The 17,269-nt window shown below is 37.9% G+C and overlaps 1 protein-coding gene across 1 annotated transcript in view; it reads right to left on the bottom strand.

Moving 5' to 3' along the window:
* Nucleotides 1-17,269, bottom strand: part of LOC112859933 (NXPE family member 3-like) — a 73,498-nt gene that overhangs the window by 41,908 nt on the left and 14,321 nt on the right. The window contains 2 exon segments of the mRNA XM_025923123.2: nt 11,416-11,609; nt 16,808-16,975. The gene's annotated coding sequence lies outside the window, so the exon portion shown is untranslated.

Consider the following 17,269-nt stretch of genomic DNA (forward strand, 5'->3'; position numbering starts at 1 on the left):
TAGTATTAATGGAAAGATATTTCTTATCTCTCAGTTGAAACCACACTGAACTAAAAATTCGGTATAACAACAGTTATTCAGTATAATCACAATTATGCAATATAATCATAAAAATTCCAACAGGAATTGTTTTCAATTTCACAAATTGGTGAAAGATTTCTATGGAAGCTCAAAAGGCCAAAAAAAAAAAAAAAATCTGCCAAGGCCCTTTTATTTTTAAAAATTTTTTTAATGTTTCTTTATTTCTGAGACAGAGAGAGACAGAGCACGAGTGGGGGAGGGGCAGAGAGAGACGGAGACACAGAATCCGAAGCAGGCTCCAGGCTGTGAGCTGCCAGCACAGAGGGGCTCGAACTCACAAACAGCGAGATCATGACCAAAGCCGAAGTCGGACGCTCAACTCACTGAGCCACCCAGGCGCCCCATGCCAAGGCCCTTTTAAAGAACAAAAATGTAGGTCTTGTCTACCAGAAATGCAGAATTATTACGGAACTTTAGTAATGAAGACTGGGTGGTACTGGCGCAGATATAGACAAATCGACTCACTGTACAGAATAGACAGCCCCAAACAAATCGATACATTGACACCTGATTTGCATGGAAGATGTACTGCAGAGCTATGGAGGATGGATGGATTTCTCAGTCAACGTGTCAGGTCAATCAGGTATCCAAACATCCAAAACTTTTTTTCTTTTTATATTTATTTTTGAGGGAGAGAGAGAGAGAGACAGAGTACGAGCAAGGGAGGGGCAGAAAGAGAGGGAGACACAAAAACTGAAGCAGGCTCCAGGGTCTGAGCTGTCGGCACAGAGCCTGTTGTGGGGCTTGAACTCATGAACCGTGAGATCATGACCCGAGCCGAAGTGGGACACTTAACCGACTGAGCCACCAGGCACCCCCAAAACTTTTTTTTAAAATGCTGTTTCATAAGTAATCCAGAGAAATTCAAATTAAAACCACATGAGTCACTACTACACACCCACAAGTTTTGTCAAATATTTTTAAATGATAATATCAAATGCTGGCAAGAATGTGGAACAAGAAATGCTTGTGAAAGAGTAAACAGGTAAAACCACTTTTTAAATACTGGCAGAACCCAGTAAGTTGAAAGATAATCTACTCTCTGATCAGCAAAACCACCACCAGGTGACACCCTGCAGAAATGCCTATTTATGCAGGCTGTAGAGTTACATGCACAAGAACACAGCAGCATTTTTCATAACAGCCCATCAACAGTAGAATGTAAACATATAGGGTAATATAATCATACAATGAAATATAAGTGAAAAAGGATGAACTGCAATTATATGAAAGAATATGGATGAATCTTAAATACTTCATTGAGCAAAAGAAGCTAGACAAAACAGAAGTCATACTGTATGTTGTCATTTATATGAAGTTGAAAATCGGGTAAAATGCACATATATTGTTTGGGAATGCCTTCTAAGTTGGTAAAACCATAAAGAAAGACCAGGGCAAAAATATTATAAAAGTTAGAATAATGAGTACATCTAGAATAATAGGAGAAAGGGAGGGATATAACTTGGGAGGGACATGGTATCAGAGGCTTCTGGAGGTCTTTTTCTCTTATTTAGGGTGGGAGTTATATGAGTGATCATTTTATAACAATTTGTTGAACTGTTTCATGCATTTTCTGTTTTGGTATATAATAAAATTTTAAGTAAAATTACATATATCCATTATATATATGCATGAATACATATACATTTAATATAGTGACTCAACAATTCCTTACATCACCTAGTGCTCATCACAACATCCCTCTGCAAATGCTTAAGTTAAATCTATCAAGTCTTTAACTCTAAATTTGTTTTTATAGGGAATACAAGAAATAGTGGACGAACTAAATGTCACCATCAGGGAGCAATCAGAAATGTCCAGAAGGTGGGACATTTATTTGACAGGACAACTGGCCCTGACTTTTCCATTAAAAAGGATAAGGGAAAGGAAGGGCTAGCCTGGAGTTAAAGAAATCAAGGAAGAAACCACCAGGTCCTGGAATGCATCTTGGCTTTGAGAAAACAGTTGCATGGATTTTTGAAGGACAATGAAGGAAATCTGATTATGAACTGGATATTAGATTTAAGGAATTATTGCTCATTTTGTTCATAATAATCTTTTTTGGTTTTCTATATAAATATTGTTTTTAAAATATTTATACCAAATTATTTGGGAGTAGAACGTCATGATTCTGTAATTGCCTCAAATACTTAAAGCATATGAAAATAAAGTAAAAAGGGACAAGTAAGTATATGCCACCAGAATGTAATGGAAATAACACTGTTATTTAAGTTGCAATGTCCTTGAATAGGCAAGAGGGGATGAGAACCAGAGCTGAGTAGAAGGACCAGTGACAGATAAGAGCACGGAGTTTCCTTTACAAAAACAGGTGAGAAGATAGAAAATTCTAGTACAGATGCCAGAACGTGAGGAAATATGGTAGTGGGAGTCTGTGCGATTTCACTTCCGGTTGCTTTGTTTGTTCAAGAAGGTATGTTAGGTCATCTGCTGAGGGTGAGGTTGAGGAGGGCTTCAGGAGAAAGGAGATGCTGGGGAGCAGTCACCCAGGAGCACCCAGTGGGACTAGGGCAGTGGCTCTTTGGCTTCGTGCACATCAGCAGCACCTACAAGGCTTGTTGAAACAAACACCGGGCTCCTCCCCAGAGTTAATGACTGGGTGGACCTGGGGCTGGGACTGAGAAGCTACATTTCTAACAAGCCCCCAGGTGAGTCAGCCCATCTGGGGATCACATTTTGAGAGCCACTGTGATTATTGTGCAGCATTAGGGCCCCCTTAAGGTGTGCGGGCCAGTGTTTCAAGTGAGAATTGTCAGCATGGTTGAACGTTCCTCTCCAGATGTGTTCTGCGGCACAGGTGTACTTGCAAAAGAGGCAGAGGGTTGAATGTACCAGAGCCAGAGATTATCACCAAGATCATCAAACAGCTGGTTCCTTCTTGTCATTCTGGACTCGGCTCAAATGAAAATGCTCAAAAGCACCATCATTGACCTTTTAATCCAACCATCTTCTTCCTCTTCACCATCTCAAAACTTTCACGTTGTTTTCTCTCACAGAACTTTCCACTGTCTGGAGCTTTACCTATATTTGTTTTGCTCCTTGTTTCTGAGCCTTTCCACTAGAGTTTATGCACAAGAAAACAGTAATCTTGATTTCTTGTTTTGTTCACTGCTATGTTCCTAGAACCTGAAGAGTGCTTGGACATCAGAGGGGTCCAGAGGTCGGCTCAATAAATATTTATTGATGAAAAATAAGAAAGAAAGAAAGAAAGAAAGAAAGAAAGAAAGAAAGAAAGAAAGAAAGAAAGAAAGAAAGAAAGAGAAAGGAAGGGAAGGGGGAGAGCGAGACAAGGAAAAACAAATTACTACACAAGACACTAAGCCATAGTATTAGTTTTGAATATGAAGAAGGAAAAACTTACCTAATTACAAAAATATAAACACAGTTCATTGATATATCTAAAACTAATGTCAATCCACTGGGCAAATGGGAGTCTAGCTAGTTGCTCACTACCCTATTTTCTTTCCCGAAGACTTTGTTTCCCAAATTCCCTGTTTGGGCCACGAGTGGGTTGTGGATGTTGGAATTTGGGCAGCTAAGATGTATACCACTTCCATGCCTGGACATAAAACACCCCATATAATCCTCTATTCTCTCAATCTCTCAATCAATGGGCCAGATGCAGAGGATCCAGTAGTGACCCTGGGGAGGCCCTGAGGGACACTGGGGACTTAGGATAAAAGGGACCTTGATTCTGGAGTCAGAGCTTAAAGGACAGCAGTATGAAGGCTGTTCCCAATCGCTGACTGGACTTCAGGGGAGTTCAGAATAAACTTTGGTGTCAAGTCATTGAAATTCCAGGGCTGTTTTTATTTTGCAAAAGAAAAAGATGAAAGTAAAAAAAATTCAAAAAATTTTAACATTTATTTATTTTTGAGAGACAGAGTGTGAGCAGAGGAGGGGCAGAGAGAGAGGGAGACACAGAATCCGAAGCAGGCTCCAGGCTCTGAGCTGTCAGCACAGAGCCCAACGTGGGGCTCAAACTCACGAACCGCAAGATCATGACCTGAGCTGAAGTCAGACGCTTAACTGACTGAGCCATCCAGGCGCCCCAGCTGCTGAGTGTTTTTAAAGAATATTTCCATTTGTAAGATATCCACTTGGTTCTTTGTAGTATGTAAAGAATTCAAAGTAACATATACATAGATTAAGATAAAATTGACTTCCAGGAGGGATCTGAGCTTCCACTCCCACCTGGAAGCAACATGACAGAACAAGGTGGGATGAAGAATGCTAGTTTGCACTGTGTCCACTGCCCCTGGTGTCAGTAAGGCAAAGTGTGGACCTGAACTTCCACCTTTGTCCAGTGGAAATGAGACAATGAGAGTTGGTGCTCCATTGTCACCAGGCTGGCATCAGCAGGCTCCCAAGAGAGCTGAACATACATCCCATCTGGACCTGCTTGCTACACCTAAACAAGGTGACTGCCTTCTAAAAAGAAGAAAGGTCAAGTAAGATGCACAGTCTCATGACATAACACCCAGAGCGTCCAGTAAACAATAGAAAATCATTAATCAATACCAACAACCAGGATAATCACAACTGGAATGAGAAAAGATCATCATCAGGTGCCAACATCAAGAGAACTCAGATATTGGGGTGCATGGGTCTGACTTTGGCTCAGGTCATGATCTGTCAGTTTGTGAGTTCGAGTCCTGCATCAGGCTCTGCATTGGCAGTGTGGAGCCTGCTTCAGATTCTCTCTCTCTCTCTCTCTCTCTCTCTCCCTCTCTCTCTGTCCCTCCCCCACTTGTGCTTTCTCTCTCTTTCTCTCTCTCAAAATAAATAAATAAACTTAAAAAAAAAGAGCACTCAGATGTTGGAATTATCTGATAAGGATTTTTAAAACAGCCATCATAAAAAATGCTTGAATGGGCCATATGAACACTACATATCTATTAATATAGATACAATTTAAAAGATTGACACTTCCAAGTGTTGACAAGGATATAGAGCAACTGGAATTTCTAACCAATGATGGTAGGAATACAAAATGGTACAACTAGTTTGGAGAACATTTTGGCAGTTTCTTAAAAAGTTAAGTCGCTCAGTCAATTGAGCACCAACTTTAGTTCAGGTCACAATCTCATGGTTTATGGGTCTGAGCCCCAAATCGGGTTTGCTGTTGTCAGCCTGTCAACATGGAGCCCACTTCAGATCCTCTGTCTCTGTCTCTATCTGCCTCTCTCCCGCTTTCTCTCTCTCTCTCAAAAATAAATAAAGCATTAAAAAAAAAAAAAGTTAAGCATATACCTACTATATGATCTAGCCATTGCACTTTAAGATATTTATTCAAGAGAAATGAAAGCATATCCCCATACAAAGACTTGTGCGCAAATATCCATAGCAGCTTTATTCGTGATAGCTAAAAATTGGAAAGAACCCAAATGTCCACTGACAGATGAATGGATAGTCAAGTAATGGTATATCCATACAGTGGAAAACTACACAGCAGTAGATGGGGAATAAGCTATTGTCACACGCAGAAGTGTTGATGAATGTCAAAATAATTATGTTGAGTGAAAGAAGCCACACAGAAAAAAGAGTATGTATTGTATGGCCACATTTGTGTAAAGTTCTAGCAAATGCAAACTAAGATAAAAAGACAGAAAGAAGATGTGTGGTTTCCTGGGGAGGGAGTGGGAGGTGGGCATGAGAAGGATTAGGAAGGGCCATGAGGAAACTTTCCTGGGTGTTGAGTATGTTAATTATCTTCTTTGTGAAGATTGTTTTCCAGGTGTATATATATGTTATAACTTATGAAACTGCATACTTTAAATATGTGCTTATGGTTTGTCAATTACACCTCAATACACTGTTTAAAAATAAAGGGGAGCCTCGGGGAACCTGGTGGCTCAGTGGGCTAAGTGTCTGACTCTTGATTTCAGCTCAGGTCATGCTCTCACAGTTGTGAGTCTAGCCCCCCGTCAAGCTCTGTGCTGGGAGCCTACTTAAGATTCTCTCTCCCTTTCCTGCTGCCCTTCCTCCCCTCAAAAAAAAAATTTAAAATTAAAATTAAAATAAAGGGGAACCTCAAATTAGTCTAGTGACTGAGGGTGACGATATGGCAAATTTCTAAACTTTGCAGGAAGATAGGAATGTATCTGAGCTTCCCATTTCAGATCAGAGAGGATATGCTTAGATGAACATTCCTCAAAAACATGGTACGCAAGAGCTACAATTAGCTTGTTGCTAACTTTACAATTGAGTTCACAGAGAGTGTGATCCATTGAACATACGACTAGCTTTTCTATTCTACTTTCCTCCTCTCCAGAAGTCTTTGAGATTTGTAATATCTTTGCACAAGGCACTGTTTCTTGGGACATACTTTTATTCTATATAACCACTAGAGATGTTAAAATGTTTTTCTTTTCTAAATGGAAGGTAACTCACAGGTCCTGTGACAGTTTTCTGTTTTCCATTAATCTTGACTATTAGAAACTGGCACACATGGAAGATATGGGGTTTGGATTAATTTAACTTTGGAGGAGCTGAGGAAACTACATGCATTGAGCAAGAAGTCATTCAGGATTTAGGTTCTAAAAGGACCACAGCCTACTCGCTGTTCAATAAGGGAAAGAAAAAAAAAGAAAAGAAAAGAAAAGAAAAGAGAAGAGAAAAGAAAAGAAAAGAAAAGAAAAGAAAAGAAAAGAAAAGAAAAGAAAAGAAAAGAAAGCAAAAGAAATTGAGGTGGAATGTGGGACAAAAGTTTGAATTTTATGTCATTTACAAGTTAATTTTACTTAAGAGAATAAATGGGGATTTTATTTATTAACTAATTGGGGGGTGCTTTTGTATATCAGAAACTGTATTATTTGAAAGGTTTTTTTTTTTTAATTCTGTCATTTGACTCATTACATAACATCTGGTTACCTAAACTGGAAAGGCAGCTCAATGGTACTAATTACATTCACATAGCTCTGACTCTTTCACTTACATGCCCTTGGAAAAGTCCCAGCATCCTGCCCCACCTCTCTACTGAAAACACAGGAGTCTTGTTTCTCAAAGCCCTCTCCTTGTTCACCTTTCCTTCATGAAGCTCCAAGTGTCCTGCTCTCTCCCCGCATAGACACTCACAGCGCATGTTGTCTCTCAGGTACTCCCACCAATGCAGAAGTGTGGAGACCCCATCATGTGGATATGGCCAGCCAGCAACCCAGGATGCTGTCAACAGTGGAGGAGTGGCCAGAGCAGGACAGGGACTGCCACACATCTCAGTGGTAGAAGCCAGAGGGGTTTGGGCCTGGAATCCCAGGGCAGAATGGGGGCTATGGGGACAGGGCTATAAGGAAAATGAAACACAGTACAGGGCTAACAGTTATAACTTAGAAAATGCCAGGCACTCTTTTATGTGCTTTATATATATTACTTCATTTACTTTTTACAAAATCTATGAAGTACTATTCTTATCTCCATTACAAAAGGGACACTGAGGTACTATACATATATAAACGTAATACAAAATGGATAAAAGACTTAAATGTAAGACCTTAAATCATGAAACTACTAGAAGAAAATTTAGGGAAATAACTTTTTAACATTGGTCTTGGCAATTATTTTTTTGGATATGACACCAAAAGCACAGGCAAAAACACAAATAGACATGTGTGACTGCATCAAACTAAAAAGTTTCTGTACAGCAAAGGAAACAATCAACAGAGTGAAAAGGCAACCTACAGAGTGTCTGCAAACCATATAATTGATATGGACTTAAGCTCCAAAATATATAAGTCCAACAATTCATTAACAAAAAAACCTAATACCCAGTTATAAAATGGGCTAAGGACTTGAGCAGACCTTTCTCCAAAGAAGACACACAAATGGCCAACAGGTATATGAAAAGATGCTCAACATCACTAATCATCAGGAGAATGGAAATCACAGTATCACCTCACACTTGTCAGGATGACTATTATCAAACAACAACAACAATAACAACAACAAAATTGTCAAGGATGTGGGGCAATTGGAACCCTTGCACACTGTTGGTGAGAATGTAAAATGGTGCAGCTGCTATGGAATACAGAATGTATGTTCCCCCCTCCAAATTAAAAACAGGATCTAGCAATCCTACTTCTGAGTATTTATCCGAAAGAATTGAAATCAAGATCTTGAAGAGATGTTAACATTCCCATGATCATTGTAGCACTAGTCACAATAGCCAAGATGTGAAAACATCCATCGGCAGACGAAAAGATAAAGCATGGTATGTACATACAATGGAATGGAAGGAAATTCTGTAACAAGAGACAGCATGGATGAGCCTTGAAGATATTATGCTAGGTGTGAGAAACCAGTCACAGAAAGACAAATATTGCATGATTCTGCTTATATGAAGTATCAAAAATAGTCAAATTTATAGACTTGAAAAGTGGAAATGTGTTTGCTAAGAGCTAGGGATGGGGGAAATGGAGAGTTACTAATCAATGAGCATAAAGTTTTAGTTAAGCAAGATAAATAAGTTCTAAACATCTGCTGTACAACATTTTACCTATAATACCGTGTTGTATATTTTAAAAATTGTTAAGCAGGTAGATCTCACACTGTGTTCTTATCACAATAAAATTTTGAAATAAAAAAATTATTCATTTTCATCAAAAGACACAATTAGTGTGAAAGACAGTCATAACACAGGGCTGGAGAAGATATTTGTAACACACACACAACAAATGAAGGGGCTGTATCCGAAACCTATAAAGAATTCCTCCCACTTCATAGGAAAAAGACAGATGACCCAATTAGAAATGGACAGAAGATACCTTAACAGGCATTTCGCAGTACAGGAAATTCAAATGACCAAAAAATATATGAATAGATGCTCAACAGAATAAGTAAAAAAAGAACGAAAATGAAAACCACAATACATCCACATATTCAAAGAAAGGCTAAAACTAAGAAACAATACCAATGCTCGTGAGGATGTGAAGCGACTGAATCCCTCATACTGTTTTGGTGAGGGTATAAACTGGGAAAGCCACTTTGGAAAACTGGCAGTAAGTACCAAAGTTGAACATACGTATACCTTGGGACCAAGCAATTTAGCTTGTTGGTATATACCCAACAGAAAGGCATGCATGTGCACACTAAGAGACACGGACAAGAAGATTTATAGTAGCAATACTTAAAATAGTCAAAAACTGAAACCAACCCAATTGTCTATCAACCACTGCCATGATAAAGAAAGTGTTGTATTTTCATATACTGGAGTACCGTGAGATGAACATGAATAATAGCTTTAGCCTACAATGTAGATGAATCTCACCAAAGATATTGAATGAAGACACATCTTCTTAATGATAAAAAAAGAAGACACAAAAAAGCACACAGTGTATGATCACACTTCTATAAAATGTAAAATAAGGCAAAAATAAACTATAATGTTTACACCTGGAAAGAAGAGAGGGTGGTACTGATGGGAAGGAAGGCATGAGAGAAAGTTCCTAAGGATACTAGTAATGTCTACTTGACTTGAGTGATGATTCCACAGGTGTGTTATCTTTTATTTCATTGAGCACTTATGATTTATATATTTTCATGTATGTTACAGTTCAGCTTTTTTAAAAGGTGGAAAGTTTTAGCTCCAAGAAGTCTCACTCTTTCTCACAGTGAAAGGTTACTCTGGAAATGAAATCAACACTTTCCTTGGAACAGATTATTAAGGAATTAGGGTTTCCCTGCCAAACTCTTTCATACTTTTAGAATAAAGACCAATCTTGCCAGATCAACCACTTAAGTGAAACCAGAAATCCGTATTTTCATTTGAAAGCCCCTACTGTTTAACTATCAACAACCCATTCAGCATTGTTTAAACAGTCCAAACAAAATGTATCTGTAGCTATATTAAGCCCCAGATCTCCACTTTTGACTTACGGGCAAACAGAGAAATGCCTTCTCTAGGAGATATTCTTAGCTTCTTACCATACTCATATTTCCAAAAGACACAGCAAAAGTCACTCCAGCCAAATACCCACTCTATTTTCAGAAAGGGATTCCCACCCCCCCCCCCGCCCCCACCGAATTCCTGCCTTCCCCACCCCTCCCCCCGCCCCCGCTCTGCTAAAAAGCAGAGACAACACCATAGGTTTCCATCTCTTTCTCTTACAGTGGGATAGAAAGTAAACATTTTTTTTTGAAAAAATTTTTAACATTTAGTTATTTTTTGAGAGACAGAGAGAGGCTTAGCACGAGTTGGGGAGGGGCAGAGAGAGGGAGAGGGAGACACAGAATCTGAAGCAAGCTCCAGTCTCTGAGCTGTCAGCACAAAGCCCGATACGAGGCTTGAACTCACCAACTGCAAGATCGTGACCTGAGCAGAAGTCAGCCAGTTAACCGACTGAGCCACACAGGTACCCCCAAGAAAGGAAACACTTTTGAAGGGTGAGGAGAGCTAAGAATCATGTGGAATTGCTTATTTTTGTTCTCCACAGGAATTTCCCTGAAATGATCTCTTCTGGGTTTGTGTTTTGGATTCCCTAATAGACCCTAACACCTAACAATTCACCCTCCTCCTAAGAATGATGTTTCACCCTGTAATGGCTGCCCCTGGAGTCACAGGAGGCACAGGTAAGGAGATGGAGAGCTTCCCTCAGTTGCACAGGAAGAAAACACAGGAGCCAGTGATGAGAGGCAGTGGAGGCAAGGGAGGTACTCCCCGGAGCCAGAAACACCAACCTGACAGTCAGAATCTTGCACTCCATGAATGGATCCATGACAGCCTAGACGTTTCTCTTAAATACTCAGCATGAACCATGGACCCAGGTACAGCATAAAACAATAAAAGTTTAATAGGCCTTTGCAGCATTAAAGAGTGAGTTCACTCTGGTAACTTCCTGAGAGAAGGCATGGAAATTGTTATATGGCATATATGCATGTTCTGCCTGATACTGCCAATTCTTTCAAGCCCTGTGTCTCTCTTTTCTACCTTTCTAAGTCCTAGTTCCTCATCCACTCCCACCCCCCATCCCCTGAATCCTGGAGTCTCACTTTCTGTCCTTTGAAACCAACACAACTTCCTGTAAACAGGCAGATTTCATTCTGGTGTGCCAAAAACCAGTCCCCCACTCCCACTCTGGGTCTTTGCACAAAGCTTGGCTTACACATCTGAGGAATTACCTTTTTCGCCACGGTTTTAGATAATAATTCATCATATCCGAAACAATCTCACCATCCGTGAGAGAATTTACATTTTGTCATTCATTTGTAAATTTTCACAAAATGTATTTGGTGTTCATTGTAGTTGTTTTATTGATATATTGTGACTCCATAATGGGAGGACTTTGGCATGACAAATTCCCACTATAGGAAGAGGGTATCTACCTGAGAGAGTCAGAGTGGATTCTTCCCAAGAACAACGATTCATAAGAATAGCAGAGATAAGAGGCAGCTACTTCTCCTAGGGCTGAGATCCAGATCTTTTGGAGATGACTCAAGTCACGGCCCACTGAATGGCAGAGGAGTCACTGTGGAGTTACAGCAGCAGAACTTGCTGTAAATCTACCCTCTGGAACCTGCTGGAAATAAATCAGTACTTTAGGGTGCTACTGAGAGACCTTCAGGGGGAACCCCACGTGAATGCAAAAAACTGCACCCAGCTCTGTAGGAAACCCACAGAGCACTCACCTAAAGCATTTGCCAGTTACCTCAGCAACCTGGATGTGTTAGGAGCTACACCCACCCAGATCTAGTGTTACACCTTGGACCAATTTTAGATTTCCTCCTTGGCCACTTCAAAATATTCTCAAGCTGCAACTTTTCCAGTGCCCACTTCCACAAGCAAATTTCAGGTCTTTTTCAATATATAGGGCCATGTTTATTGTAGTGTGCTACGGTTTTATTAGGTTCGTATCTTTTTTTAATGTGTCATTGACAAAGTTTTTGAAGATTATACCCCTAATCCCATTTCCCCCCTAAACCCTGTAGTTTTCACTGTGTGATTTTAGTAATTTTTAGGAATGCTTATGTTGTGTTATTGCAGAATTGACTGCTTATACAACTCTAGGCTAAAACATTTTAAAATATTGATGAAATGGGTGATTTTCTAGGAAATTTTCAAAATTGATATAAGAAGTTAAAATCCTGAACTTATCACAAATCACAAATGAGATTTTTTTAAGGTTTACAACAATATACTTCCAAGAAAGATATCAGATCTAATTGGCTTTGAGGGTAAATTCTTTCAAATGTTCTAGAAATAAATCATTTCTATACTGTAAAAACTGCTGCAGAACATTGGGGAAAGTGGAGTATTTCCCAAGTCATTTTATGAAGCTAACAGAAACCTGGACACCAACTCCTGGCTAACACACACAACATAGAAAAAAATACAAAACCTTACATTAATCTCATTTAAAGGTATAGATATAATGATTATAAAAAAATAAGCAAATCAGATTCAACATTTTAATGATACTGTGACCAATTTGGATTTATTATAGCATAAGACTAGCTAAACATTAGAAAATCTATTAATATAGTTTATTGTATAAAAAGGAGAAAGGACAATTCAAATAGATGCAAATCAGTATTCTGTGAAATTAAAACAGACAACATTTATCTTAACAAACAAAAGCGCTAGAAAAGTAGAAGCAAATACTTCTTTATCATGAAAAAATATTTTAAATCTATCTCAAACCAACAACTAATATCAAAGATAAAGGATAAAACACCAAACATTTTTTTTAAGGTTTTTAAGTAATCTCTACACCCAACATGGGGCTCGAATTCACAATCCCAAAACCAAGAGTCACATGCTCTATCAACTGATGAGCCAGCCAGGTACCATCCCCCCCCCCCCCCCCCCGCCAACTTTTCTGTTAGAGAATATGGTATCATTAGTATAATACTAGGATTATAAAATGCTTACTGTGTACCAGCCAATATTGTAAGAATTTTACATTTGGTAGTTAAATCCTATGATGGAACTATGCCCAAGATTACACGGTAAGGCATAAACAAAATTTCTGTTATTCATGTATGATATCATTACCTAAAAACCCAAGGAAGCACCTGAAAATTGTTAGAGTCAATTATAACTCAGTAACATGGGTAGTTATAAAATATTTAAACAAAAACTAATAGCTTTCCCTTATACTTTCCTGCATACTACCAATGATCAGTCACCAAAGTTTCAACAGAAACAACTTTTAATTTTCTAGAAATGAAGTGATAAAAGTATAATATGTATATAAATTCAACTTCAAAACTTTACTAAATGACATGGAAGAAGAGTTAAATAAATAGACATATGTTCTTGGACAGGAATACACAGTATTGTAAATATGTTCAACTTAAATGCAATTATGATTAAAATTCCAAAGGGGTATTTTTTTTAAGATTTTATTTTTAAGTAATATCTACACCCAACATGGGGCTCAAACTCACAACCCCAAGATCAAGAGTCGCACACTCCACCAACTGAGCCAGCCAGGTGCCCCCAAAGGGGTAGTTTTAATCTAACAAAATAATCATTGGGTTCATCTGGGAGAAAAATGTTAAAAAATCACCAAGAAAATGCTTAAATAATGACGTACTCTGATATTGAAATGTGTACTAAACTAAAATGTGCTCTAAACTACAATAGATAAAAAAACATGTTATACTGAAAACAGACTAGAGAGGCTAATAATACTGCAAAATCCAACCACATGCTGGAGAGAAAGCCTGGCCTCAGACCATATGATAAAGGCAGCATTTCAAACCAGCGCAGAATAAAGACATTATTCAATAAATGGTATTGTGATAACTTGGGTAAAAAATTTTAATTAAAGAGTTAAAATTTTGATAGTAAAACAAAAAACCTATTATTTTTGGAAGTAAAAATTTACTTGATCTTGCATTGGAAAGGACTTTTTATTGTAGTACAAAATACATAACATGAAGTTCATCATTTTAACATTTTAAAGTGTACAATTCAGTGACATTAAGTACATTCACAATATTGTGCAACCATTCCCACTACTTCCAGATCTTTTAATCACCCCAAAGAAAACCCCATATCCATTAAGCATTCACTCCCCATTCCCCCCTCCTTCCCTCTGGCAACCACTAACTTTCTGTCTGTATGGATTTGCCCATTCTACACACTTCATATAAATAGAAACATATGATAAGTAGCCTTTTGTTTTTGGCTTCTTTCATTTCCAAACTCATTCATGTTTCAGCGTGAATCAGGACTTCATCACTTTTAACAGCTGAATGATATTCCATTGTATATAGATATATTAGTTTTTGTTTGTCATTCATCAGTTGATGGACATTTGAGTTGTTTCCACCTTTCAGCTATTGTGAATAGTACTGCTACAACCATTTGTGTACGTTTTTCTGTGGTGGACATATGTTTTAAATTCTCTTGATTTATGGATTTTAGGAGTGATTTCCCTTTCTGCAAAAAGGCCATTGGGATTTTTATAAGGATTGCACTGAACCTGTAGATCACTTTGCAGTATGATAGACAGTATGGCCATCTTAACCATATTAAGTCTTTTAACAACCCATGAATATGGATGTATTTCCATTTATTTAGATCTTCTTTAATTTCTTTCAGCAATTTTTTTTTGTAATTTTCCTTATACAAGTCTCACACCTCCTTGGTTAACTTTATTTCTAAGTATATTATTCTTTTTATGTATTATAAATGGTATTGTTATTTAAATGTCCTTTTTAGATTAATTGCTAATGAATATAAATACAACTGATTTTTGTGTGTTGATTTTGTGTCCTGCAACTTTGCTGAATTGGTTTATTAGCTCTAATAGTGTTTTCATGGATTCTTTGGGATTTTATAAATACACACACACACACACACACACATATATATACACGGAGAGAGAGAAAAATATATATACACACACACACATAACCATGTTATCTGCAAATAAATATAGTTTTATTTCATTTACAATTTAGATGTGTTTTATTTTTCTTGCCTAGTTGCTCTGGCTAGAACTTCTAATTCAACGCTGAATAGACGTGGTAAAAATCAGGCATCCTTTTCTTGTTATCATGAAAGTGTTGGATTTTGTCAAATGCTTTTTTTGCATCAATTGAGATGATCATGTGGGAATTTTTTTTTCCTTCTTTCTCCTATTGTGGTGTATTACAGTGATTGATTTTTGTAAATTGAACCATCTTTGCATTCCTGGGTTAAATCCCACTTTATCACAGTATATAATCCTTTCAATATGTTGCTGGATTTAGTTCACTAATACTTTGTTGAAGGTTTTTGCATCTATGTTCATAAAGAATATTGGTTTGCAGTTTTCTTTCCTTGCAATGTATTCTTATAGCTTTGTTATAAGGATAATGCTGGACTAACAGAATAAATTAGGAAGTGTTTCTTCCTCTCCTATTTTTTGAAGGAGGTTGAGAAGAATTGGTATTCATACTTCTTTTTTTTTTTTTTTAATTTTTTTAACGTTTATTTATTTTTGAGACAGAGAGAGACAGAGCATGAACAGGGGAGGGTCAGAGAGAGAGAGGGAGACACAGAATCTGAAACAGGCTCTGGGCTCCGAGCTGTCAGCACAGAGCCTGATGCAGGGCTCGAACTCACAGACTGCGAGATCATGACCTGAGCCCAAGTCGGCCGCCTAACCGACTGAGCCACCCAGGCGCCCTGGTATTCATACTTCTTTAAATGTTTGGTAGAATTTTTCACTGGATAATACCAGTAAAGCCCTCTGGTCCTGGACTTTTCCTTTTGTGAAAGTCTTTGATTACTGATTCAATCTCCTAACTTGTTATAGGTCTATTCAGATTTTTTATTTCCTCTTGAATCAGTTTTGGTACATTGTGTGTTTCTAAGAATTTGTCCATTTCATCTAGATTATTTAATTTGTTGGCAACTATTCAGAATATTCTTACAATCTTTTTCTTTTTCCTGTAAGGTCAATAGTAATGTTATCTGAAACTCATTTCTGATTTTATTTATTTGAGTCTTGTTTCATAGTCAGTTGGGCTAAAAATTTGTTGATTTTGTTGATCTTTTTAAGGAACCAACTTGTGGTTTAATGGATTTTCCCTATTATTTTGAATTCTCTACTACTTTATTTTGTATTCTCTATCTCCACTCTAATGTTTATTATATACTTCCTTCTGTTCTCTTTAGGTTTACTTTGCTCTTTTTCTAGTGTGTGTGTGTGGGGGGGTGGTTGGGGGGTACTTCCTAAGCCTGACACTGAAGGGCAAAATCATAAAAAACTTGAAAGTTTAATTACAAGAAAAAAAACTTAACTTGTACATCAAAAAACACAGGAATTGGGGCGCCTGGGTGGCTCAGTCGGTTAAGCGTCCGACTTCGGCTCAGGTCATGATCTCGTGGTTTGTGAGTTCGAGCCCCACATCAGGCTCTGTGCTGATAGCCTGGAACCTGGAACCTGCTTCAGATTCTGTGTCTCCCTTTCTCTCTGCCCCTTCCTTGCTCATGCTCTGTCTCACTCTGTCTCTCAAAAATAAATAAATGTTTAAAAAAAATTAAAAAAACCCACAGGAATAAAAGACAAAAAGCAAACTGAAAAAAACATTTGAAACCCGAGTCAGACAAAGGTTAACATTCTAACAGCTCCTACAAACAGTAAAATGAACATCTTAGCAGAAAAGTGAGCAATAGACAGGCTTAAGAAAAAGAGTAAAAGAAAAATCATCCTAATGGTTACTAAACATATAATTAAACCCTCAATCATAATTGTAAAAGAAATTAAAATAGGGGCACCTGAGTCTCAATCAGTTAAGGGTTCAACTCCTGGTTTTGGTTCAGGTCACGATCTCACAGTTCATGGGATGGAGGCCCACATCAGGCTCTTTGGTGACAGCATGGAATCTGCTTGGGATTCTCTCTCCTCTCTCTCTCTCTGCTCCTACCCCTACTCCGTCTCTGTCTCTGAAAATAAATAAACATTTAAAAAATTTTTAAAGGATATTAAAAAAAAGACATAATATTTTTCTGTTTTTTTATTGAAGTGAAATTCACATAACACAAAATTAATCATTTTAAAGTGAGCAATTCAGTGGCATTTAGTACTTTCACGGTGTTATGTAACTACCACATCCATCTAGTTCCAAAACATTTTCTTTACCCCAAAAGGAAAGCTAGTGCCCATTAAGCAGTTACTCCTCACCCCCCTCCTCCCAGCTGCTAGCACCATCAATATACATATTTTTCCACCAAAGAGAA

This window comes from Puma concolor, chromosome E3 (genome assembly GCF_028749965.1).
Source record: "Puma concolor isolate L17-30 chromosome E3, mPumCon1.1.hap2, whole genome shotgun sequence".
NCBI classification, from domain to species: Eukaryota; Metazoa; Chordata; class Mammalia; order Carnivora; family Felidae; genus Puma; species Puma concolor.